Raw genomic sequence first — 11,176 nt, 5'->3', positions numbered from 1 at the left:
AAACAAAACAAAACAAAACAAAACAAAACAAAACAAAAACCAGTTTCACTTAGGAATGTCTTTAATGAAGCTAGAAACGTTGTTAATTTCATGAAAACTCAACTCCCTGACTGCATATCTTTGCAATATTTCTGCGTGGCAAAATGGTGTTTGTGCTGCAGGTGGAACTATTATGGTCCCTCAAAGAAGAGCATCTGTGCAACTGTTTCAGTCGTGAACTAAACAACATACTTTTGTTATGGAACACCATGATGTTATTTACTTGAAAGAATGGCAGATAGACAAGTTATGATTGTTCAGGATTGGGCATTTGGCAGACATCATACTGAAAATGAGCAAAATAAACCTTTTATTTTAAGAAAAATAATTGATCATTTTTCTTACTTTCGAACTTTCAGGGGAAAATTAGAATACTTATAAAACTTGAATTCACCACCGTGAGTTTGACAGCTTCCTAATATATTCCTTTTTTTTTTTTAAGTTTATTTATTTTGAGAGAGAGAGTGTAAGAGGGGAAGGGACAGAGAGACGGAGAGACAATCCCAAGCAGGTTCCACGCTGTCAGCACGGAGCTTGACGTGGGGCTCGACCCCATGAACTGTGAGGTAATGACGTGAATAGAGATCAAGAGTTGAATGCTTAACCAACTGAGTCACCAAAGCACCCCCCCAATACATTCCTTTTGGATGGGTGGTGATATTCATTTATTATTTTGTATTGTATGAAATAATCAACATTTAGAAGATCTGTATAACTCATTAAATAAAGATTTTTCAAATGAAAACTGTATGATGTTATAGAAACATTCATGAATAAGTTATCCATTCAAAGTGTCAAATAGACCAATGGATTTTAATGTAACAAAGTATGGAAGTTCATTATTGTGGTTTCTGATTCCACACTGCAGCTAACCATTAAATACTATCTCTTGTCAAGTTTTAGTGTAGCATCAAAGTATATCCACAATTCTCTAAAATAGCTACCAAAATACTCCTCCCTTTTCCAACTATCTATCCCTGTGAGGCTGGATTTTTTTCACATTCATCCACCAAAATAACAATCATAACATATTGAATGCAAAAGCAGATATGGGAGCTATCTCTTATTAACTCAGATATTAAGGAGAAATAAAATACATTAAAATGTAAAACAAGGCTGCTCTATTAAGTAGAAAATATAGTTTCAAATATAGTCTAAGAAATGTCATTTGTGTTACTAGGTAATGGGTTTATTATTGTTAATTTTAAATGAATAAATACATAGCCAAATTTCAGAACTACTGTGCTAATCTTCTCCTCTGCACACCACTTACCAATTGTTATCAGCCCAATAAAATCAGGTCATAAGTATTTCTGGCTGTTTGAATTGCCAAAGCATTCCTCATTTATTCACAGGAATTTTCATTCTGGCCCCACCTCTGGCCAGTTCCAAATGTTTAACTCCATTTTCTACAGCCCAGCTCTGAGCTTATCTATGGCAGCTATCCCAGCTATCCCTTACCTTCTTCCCTGCAAACAAAACTGGAGTTTTGTTTCCCTCTCCTCTGCATGGCCCTGACTTTCAGAGCAGTCTAGGACCCAGTACAGGCCCAAAGGAGAATTTTGGTTTTGTCTAATCCAGTCATGGTGATTTCCTTTCCTTTGTCAAGTTTGTGGACCTCAACCTCATCCCCTTTTTTCTAGTGATGTTTGTTAAAACTGTAAATATTGGATATTTATCAATTAGTGTCAAGAACGGCTAAAGATCTAAGATTTTTTACCCTATTTGTAAGCCAATAAACTTGCCATAGTTTCATGGGTTTATGCATCGTCTTACAACCGGCATAAACCCATGTCTGAACCATGAGATGTGAGAAGGCTATTGAGGAGCCTCAAGAAGGGAAGATTTTCCTCAATCTTAAAGAGAGACATAAGACAGGGCTGATTCCCTTTTTCTGCCTGGATATTGTTCTTGGCGTATGAAGCCTGGAACCACTGCAACCATTTGGACCCAAGAAGAGAACCAGCCTAGTGAACAAAGCAATGTGTGGAGGATGGCAGAAAGTAAACATGGAGGCAATTTGGCCCTTGATGAACATTGCTTTTATAGAAAAATAAAACAGTATTCTAGAGAACATTGCTGTTCTACAAAACTAGTCCTGTCACTGCCCAATCTCTAGATGTCTTATTAGGTAGCTGATACATTTCCTATGGCATCAGCCATTTTAGTGAGGGTTTACCTTTCCTTTAATTGACAATATGCAAACTCCTGCAGACATTCATACAAATTATTTTTCCTCTCCCTGGTCCACTCCCATCTGGTTCTTCATTCTCTGGTTTCCTTAGGTGAGAAGACAATGAGGCAGAGCGAAAAGCCCAGGCATCAGACCCAGGCCCAAAACAGGTCTCAGGCACATCTTCGCTGGTGAGGTGAGGGTGAAGTATTAAATCTTGCTTGGCCTTGGTTTCCCTATCAGGTGGCTAATGAGAAGGGTAAATTCTATGAGGTTACGGTGAGGATTAAAGGAACTAACACATTTAAAGCATTTGGAACAGTTTCCACCTTCTTGCAATCCATAAAAGGAAGATTCAGACAAGGCAGACTTTTAGTGAACCCATCTTTGTTCTCAAACTTTGTTTAGACTAAAATATTGAGTTGCCCCATATGAAGTTACCAACAAGCCAACATTTCTGACTTATGAAAACAGTGATTTCATGTAGTTCAATCTACCCTTGGAAGTTGTGCTTCAGATCAATGAAAGAAAGCTTTCTTTTCTTTTAGAAAAGAAGAACAGCTCAGGAGCATCTGTGCCAAGCACGGGACGTTGGAGATTAAACAGGGGCCACCACTGAGTCGACTTCTGCACAGACTTCTGCACAGACAGAAGCAGGCAGCAAGAACCAAACATCCAAACAAGCAAATGAGATTATGTGCATATGACTTGAAACAGTAAAGTGCTGTCAAAATATTATTATAAAAAGTATTGTTCGTCATATAAGCATTCTTTAATGCCTCATCCATGAAAAAGAAAAGATACATGTCAATAGTAATTTATTTGAAATTTCAGTTTTTCACTTGCAAAGACCAAAATGTAAAGGAATTAATTGGCAACACTATAGACATTGTGAATTTTATTCATTTCATGATCTTGGGCGGGTCACTTGGGCTAGAATAAAATACATTTTCTTAAGCTTTTGAGAGTCTGGTAACTTGGGTGTCTTTTTCATTACATTGGTTTAAATTTAAATTAGAGGATAATTCCATAGTAAGAAATCTGGGCTTCGGACACCCTCTCTGTGGTGCCATCCAGAATGAACCACTCAGAACAATGCTCAGTGAGGATCCAGGGCTGGGGCTCCCCCTCCACCCCCCAGTCACCGCTCTGCCCTATTTCAGAAGCAGAGGTGTCACAAATTGGAGCTAGACACGATGGCCCAGAAGAAGAATGTGGTGGCCTCACATTCCCCTCACAGCGTTTCCTGTTAGGACAGGACAGGGAGCTACCCGGTTTCCAGGGGCAACACTCTGCCTTGTTGATGCTTACAAGGGAAGAAGGCCCAGCTCCCACCTCCCTGAGAGGTGTGGCCTCTCATCCACTGAGAAAACCCCAAGGGTGCTGAGGGGGTTAAGGAGGGGCTCCTGAGTGTGGGCTGGGGAAGGGGAAAAGACTGAATGCTCCAGGTTCATTCTCTGTTCAGAGAGTCACTTTCTGTTTGGAACCCGAGTCCGTGCCCTGGAATTTTGATGTAGGCCTATTGATGCCCATGGAAACCTCCCTGCAGAGTCCTGGCGTGGGGCCACCGTGTGAGCTACACTTGCACCAGGAAGGAGCCAGATCGGGAGCTTCCTGGTGGTCTGAGTTCCAACCCAAATCTCCCTTTTGTTTCCCAGATGGCTTTTATCCCAAGCTCTGGGAAACTAGTATAAGCAATGTTCAGTGAGAAATGATCATGAGGTCTGTAGGGACCCCACACTTTGACTCAAAGCCTGGCCTTCAGGACTGGCCCCCTAAGCTTGGTGTCAAGATACTTTGGCTCCTTTTGGAGAAGTGCTGGGCTGAGCATCAGGCGATGGGACTGCCTGACGCTTGGCCTTCTTATTGGCTGTGTATGTTTCAGACTCCTGTGCTAACTTCCTTCTCTGTCCTCCTCTTACCTCATCCTCCCCCCAGGATTCAGTTACCACTGGCCAGGGGAGGGAGAAGGACTCGGGAAGAAAAAAGGTGACCTCAGCTTTATATGCAATGTTCCATTTCTTTTATAAAATAAAAGGTCTTTGCCAGCCTTTTAAGACAAAATAGTAACGTGGTTCTGTGAGGGGTGATTTAATTACTCTCTATTTTTCTGCATTTTTAAACTGAACACAGTACTTCAGATGTTAATAGTGGTGAAATTAGTAGCCATACCTTATTTCTCCTTTTATGTGTTTCTCATATGTCTTCTAAAGAGCACATTTTTCTTTTAGAATGGGAGAAAATCTTTCTAAAGCATGTATATATATATTTAAGTTTATCTATTTATTTTGAGAGCTGTCTCTCAAAATAGTGAGTAGACAGTGTGAGTGGGGGAAGGGGGAAGGGCAGTGAGACAGGGAGAGAGAGAGAGAGAGAGAGAGAGAGAGAGAGAGAGAGAGAATCCTAAGCAGGCTCCACATCATCAGCGCAGAGTCCGATGCAGGGTTGGAATCCACGAAGCTGTGAGATCACGACCTGACCCAAAATCAATAGTCAGATGCTTAACCCACTGAGCCACCCAGGCGCCCTTTCTAAAGCATGTATTATGCAATTGTTCACACAAGGTGCAATGAAACAGGCGCTCTATGGAGAGCTTTTTGCACACAGCCGTGCTTTATGCAGAGATGACACTGGAGGACACAAACTGTAGGCAGAGTTATTTGGGAAGCAGAATAAAAACATTTAACACCAAAGCACAGAATAAAACCATAATGTGTTGAACTCTGACTAGGTCAAATGTGAGTACATAAGTGGCACCGGGAACAGGGATGGGGTGGGGGGGCACCATGTTCAGCTTCCTCTTCAATCAGGAAGTTAGTCCATTGTGCAAAAGGAGGTTTTAAGAGCCCTCCAGTAGGCCTGCTGGGAGGAAGCAGTGCGTTGATATTGAACAGAGGGAGAAGCCATTCCCAGGAGAGGTAGGAAAGGAGGTACTCAGGATATATCAGCAGCAGATACATGATACAAGAAGCTGAGGATCAGATTAAATTGGAACCAAGATTTTTGCTTAATGACTAAGGCTCTCATCACTCAGCCAGTGAGGAGCCTGCAGGGTTGTGGCAAAGCTTCATGGTAAATTTTTTTATCTTGTATATTAGAATACCTAAATGGTGTCCAGGGAAATCCACACCGTTCATTAGATCTCAGAGTGTAAGTTCACTCTCAGCAAATCCTGCTGTTGCTTTAGACAGTCTCAGGTTAAGGAAATCTGTCCAGATATTGTCAGAGGTTTTGACTTTCCCTGTCAAAATTCCCTGACTTTGCCCCTGTCCCTTCTAGGGGCACCTGGGTGGCTCAGTCGGTAAAGCGTCAGCTGGCCTACGCTGCAGATTTTGGACTTTTACTTCCATACTTGTGTGAGCCAATTCCTCAAAATAAACCTCTCTTTCTCCTTCTCATATATACTCTCTATATATAATCTCCTATTCATTCTGTTTCTCTGGAGAACCCTCATACACATGCATGCTCATAAAACCTCATGTAACACCCACTAAAAACAGTGAGATAGGGGGGTGAGTGGGAATGGGAGAGGGTCCACAGCTACCACTGTCAGGTTTTAGTTGTGAAAGCTGAAAGGATTGTTAGAAATAATCTAGATTCTGGGAGTGCAAACTGGTGCGGCCACTCTGGAAAACAGTATGGAGGTTCCTCAAAAAACTAAAAATAGAACTACCCTACAACCCAGCAATTGCACTACTAGGCATTTATCCAAGGGATACAGGTGTGCTGTTTCGAAGGGACACATGCACCCCCATGTTTACAGCAGCACTATCAACAGTAGCCAAAGTAGGGAAAGAGCCCAAATGTCCACTGATGGATGAATGGATTAAAGAAGATGTGGTTTGTATATACAATGGAGTATTACTCGGCAATCAAAGAGAATGAAATCTTGCCATTTGCAACTACATGAATGGAACTGGAAGGTATTATGCTAAGTGAAATTAGTCAGTCAGAGAAAGACAAATATCATATGATTTCACTCATATAAGGACTTTAAGATACAAAACAGATGAACATAAGGGAAGGGAAGCAAAAATAATATGAAAACAAGGAGGGGGACAAAACATAAAAGACTCTTAAATATAGGGAACAGAGGGTCGCTAGAGGGGTTCTGGGAGGGGGGATGGGCTAAATGGATAAGAGGCTTAAGGAATCTACTGAAATCATTGTTACACCATAAGCTAACTAACTTGGATGTAAATTATAAAAAATAAATAAATTATAGAAAGTAAAAAATTAAATACAAATAAAAATAAAAGGTAACATTATAACAAAGCCTTGAAAGAGATAAACCAGGCTGATATCTCTGGGGAGAACATTCCAGGTAGAGAGACGAGCCAGTTATAAGGGCCTAAAACAGGAAATTAATTGATAAGTTCAAAGAACAGCAGGAATATTAGTGGAGTTAGCTAGAGGGAAAGCAGTGGCGGCAGGGAACAGGGAGGAGAAGGTTAAATCATATTGAATCTTATCGACCAAATGGACTGTGGCTTTTATTCTGAGTGATATGGAATGACATCAGAAAGTTCTGGGCAGAAAGGGCTGTAATCTGATGTACCTCTTAAAAGGATTCTTCCAGTTGCACTATTGAGAAGACAGTAACAAAAATCATAATGGGCAGCAGCAAAAGCTGGGAAACCAGTTGAGGCCTAATGCAGAAAATCTGGAGAGAGATTATTATGGTTCAGACAGAGTTGAAATCAGATTATATAGGGAGAGGTAGTTGAATTCTTTATATATTTTGAGTATAGAGTCAATACCAATATCATTTAGGTTCAATGTTGGGTATAGAGAATAATTATTAATAACACCTCTTTTACTTTCAAAAAAGTTCTGATTTTGACAACAAATTATATGATCTTATTTGTTAAATCAGAATGAACCTCCTTCGGTGTGTTATTGTTTTTGCACACTGCTTGATTCTGAGTTATAATTATATAGGATCTTTTCATCAATATTCATAAGAGTGACTTGTCTTTCTTAGTGCTTTAGAAAAGTTTAAACACCATAGAAACGAGTTAGTCAATACAGATTTAAAGAATCCATCCTTGAATTTGTTTTGGTCTGGTATTTTTAAAGAAGTAGCTTTCTCAGTTTATAGGGCGTGGTCAATTTTCTCAATATCTTTGGCTCATTTTAATAACTTGCAAAGGACATAGTCTGTTTTGCATTCCATTTGGGGTTTAACTTTTTAATTTTCACTAATATGCTCACACTTACATTTTCTGGTTTATCGACTCAGAAATGAAACTGTGTCTATTGAAATTATCCCCCTAAAAGTATTTCTCTCAACAGCTTCCGGCCACCCATGGACTTTGTTGGAGTTGTTGTTGTTGTTATTGTTTATTTTATTACAAGGGTATTTTCTTTTCAATCATTCTATAGTTATATATAAAAATACATAATAGTTCTATAACTATAATTACATATTTAATCTTATGTTCAAATGGTTTAAGTGCTTTATTCAGTAATAGATTTATTCAGTCAACTAATACTTATGGAGAGCTTGCCATGTGCTAGGCATTGTGCTGAGCAGTGGGGATATACAATGGTCTGACTGTGCATGCCTCCCTACTCCAAATTCATATGATGAAGTCTTAATCCCTAGTGTGATCGTGTTAGGAAGTAGGCCTTTGGAGGTAGTTAGGTCATGACAGTGGAGCTTCTCATAAATGGGATTGATGTCTTTATAAAAAGAGCCCAAGAGAGCTCTCTCACCCCTTCTGTCATGTAAAGGGTACACAAGAATTCTGCAATCCAGAAGGCCCTCACTGGAACCCAACGATGCTGGCATCCTGATCTTAGAATTCCAGTCTCCAGAATGGCGATAAATAAATTTCTATTGTTTATAAGTTATCCAGTTTGTGGTACTTTGTTATAGAAGTCTAAACTGGCCAAGACAGGATACAATGGAGAATATGAAGATAGTCTCAGATTTCACCATGAAAGACAATAATAAACAAGTAGATGTATAAATCAATACAGTGATCATAGTCCATGGAAATAAGCAAGAAGCTTTATGAAGAATAAGGGAAATGAGACCATTTTAGAGAGAAAAACAGTCACAGAAGAATTTTCAGAGAAGGTGCCACTGAGGTTGAAGGATGAGAAGAAGCCTACCATGGTAAAGAGGAAGGGTCATAACATTTTAGGCAGGAACAGCTTGTGTGGTGGCCTTGGGAGTGCAAAAGAGCTCAGCATGTTTAAGAAAGTGAAAACTAACCAGTGTGACTAAAGAGGAGTAAGATGCCTCAAATGAAGCTAAGGCACAACTTGCTTCCCTCATTTTCACTTTCTTGTTTTTCTTAACTTCTGGAAAATGCTCAGCTATTAATCTTATCATTTATTGCATCTTGCCCATTCTCTCCATTATCTCCTTTAGGTAATCCAATCAGTCTCTTTAGTTAGTTAGAAATTCACTTAGTATAAATAGTATAAATGTAAATAGTGTAAATTCAGACTCCACAGTGGGGCATGGTGCACTGATTTTCTTCTTCCGTCAGTACACAGAAAGCTTCCTTATAGCTTCCAAGGGTTGTGATTCCTAAGTCCCCTCTCAGTAGTCAGGGAACATAGTATCTGCTTTCTGCATAAAACAGGACCTCAACCTCATCCCCTTTTCTAGTGATGTTTGTTAAAACTGTAAATATTGGATATTTATCAATTAGTATTAAGAACTGCTAAAGATCTAAGATTTTTTACCCTATTTGTAAGCTAATAAACTTGCCATAGTTGCATGGGTGCTAACAGAAGACATGAGACTGCTTGGTCAGAGACAAAGGACTTTATTACTCACAACACAGAAAGTAGTATGAGCTTCTTCCCAAGTCCCACGGGGGTGATGTTGTATGCAGTAAATTTTATTTCATCTCTGAAAAACCCTGAACTTAAGTAACTTGAATCTTTTATAATGGACAGTAAGGAAACCTGCCTGATGTTTGTTTCGGAAGAAGAAACTATTATATTGAAAAGTAGACAAATCTGCCCATTTCCAGAGACATCTTTAACTTACAGAGCTGTTTTCTGTGCAAACGTTCATGGAACATTTATTCAAAACAAAAGGGTATTTAGTAACCCAGCTCTTTAGACATACATGAATTCAGAGACTCTGAGTTGTGTCCCAACAATTGATTTCTACCAGGAACTTTGCTTTCCTATTAGGTAGTATGTGAATTCTGTTTTGCATATAACCTTCCGGAAGGGCTGTTCACTGCTGAAAACTCTATGTGTGCTTTTCTCTTGGCAGCGATACCAGCATTCTCCATGGATGGTTACTTCATGTTTAATATCATGAGAATTACTATAGAACTTGAGTTTAATAAATATTTGCCTAATAAAAAAAATCTAAATTTGTGCTATTCAACCTCCTGTTTTCTGAACAAAATCTTACACAGAATTCCAATATGCCAAAATGGGGTAAAGGAATTTACTTATTTCAACTGCCTTAATCTCCTTCCCACTCCTCTGTCCAAGGCACGCCTGGAGACACATGTCCTGAACTTGAATGTTCTGGCTCACTGTTTACAAACAGGATTCACATATGCGCTCCCCAGTAATGCATTCTTGCATGCCCCTGGTTTTCTTTTTACTGCCGTGCCACTTAAGTCTGCACCAACATTCTTCTGGATATAAATTCTTTAGGCTCTTGAACAATTATAATAAAACAGATTTATAAATTCTATAAAAGCATTACTCCCAAACCAATGCAGTTTAACTTCATAACATTAATTTAATTTGCCAAATGATACTGTTTTGCTCAAACTAAATCGCTACTGATGATATCAATATAATAATGAGGTCCATGGGGAAGGTTTTCTTCTTATGTTTGACATGCCTGTTCTTTTCTTTGTTAAAATTACCAGACAACCTTCATTCATATCAGGTCCCATGGTACCATTTGGCCTTCACTTTATGTGAATAATTGTGAATATTCAGTTCTTTTCTGGTATCCCATTGATGAGGGAGCATAAGGCGGCTGACACCCCACAACCAACGCCCCCATCCACATGTGTGACATTCCTCAGGCACTCCTGGCTGCCCAAGGACAAAGGAAAGGGAAAGAAAACAAATGGTTAAACTGATAGAGTCTCCATCAGTTTACAAATGTCTCGGTTAAATTACAAGAAAAGGACAATCTTATCAATAGCCTCATCTCTAGGAACTCCCTACTGTCTTATTAATGTTATTGCTTTGCTGGAGGGAAAAACAACCTCAGCTTGACAATAGCAAGGCATCCAGTATCCTAGGAGTCTTCTTTAGCACATGGAAATCGCTTTAAGAAACTTCCTCTTGACTTTACCTCCCCCAACTCCATAGCATATAACCAGTCACTCTTCACAACCCCAGTGCGGCTCTTTCTGCTCATGGGTCCTGTCCCCGTGCTTTAATAAAATCACCTTTTTGCACCAAAGATGTCTTCAAGAATTCCTTCTTGCTCGTCAGCTCCAAACCCCACCATCACTCCACAACCCTATCACCATGAAAATTAAAGCGGTACTGCCTAATGCCAAAGGGACAATAAGTGGAACGGACACTCGAGCTTTGGTGGTGGGCAGTAGCCCTTGGTTATAAGGGGACAGCTAAATTATAAGGGGATTCAGTTAAAGTTCATATGAATTCTCATTAATGTGAAATCCAATAAAAGAGAAAAGGCTCAAAATCAGGGAGTCTAAGTGAAGGGTGTGCAGATGTACTTGTCTCATTCTTGTGACTTTTCTGTAGGTTGGGAATTTTTTAAATCAAAAAGTTGAGAAACAACTTTTCATAGAGAACCTATAGCTCCCAAGAATATGTCCATACCCGCCCTCCACAACCATGAGAAACCTCTATCTACGTCAACCCTTTATCTTTTAGATTGAAAAGTTGAGGCTCAGACAGCAGAAATGACTTATGGGGATATTTTGAACTGAATAGGGAAGAATTAAGAATTGAATCTCAGTCTCCTTCCCCAGACTGACAATGAGT

General features: G+C 39.6%; 1 long non-coding RNA gene across 1 annotated transcript; it reads left to right on the top strand.

Annotated features, from left to right (window-relative positions):
• Positions 1-2,171: 2,171 nt before the first annotated feature.
• LOC122472917 lies at positions 2,172-3,174 on the top strand. Its single transcript, XR_006294553.1, has 2 exons — positions 2,172-2,414; positions 2,761-3,174. It is a non-coding gene; the product is annotated as an uncharacterized LOC122472917 (long non-coding RNA).
• The last annotated feature ends 8,002 nt before the right edge of the window (positions 3,175-11,176 follow it).

This window comes from Prionailurus bengalensis, chromosome B1 (genome assembly GCF_016509475.1).
Source record: "Prionailurus bengalensis isolate Pbe53 chromosome B1, Fcat_Pben_1.1_paternal_pri, whole genome shotgun sequence".
Classification (NCBI taxonomy): Eukaryota; Metazoa; Chordata; class Mammalia; order Carnivora; family Felidae; genus Prionailurus; species Prionailurus bengalensis.
Note: the sequence above shows the minus strand (reverse complement) of the source record. Positions and strands in the feature narration are given on the sequence as shown.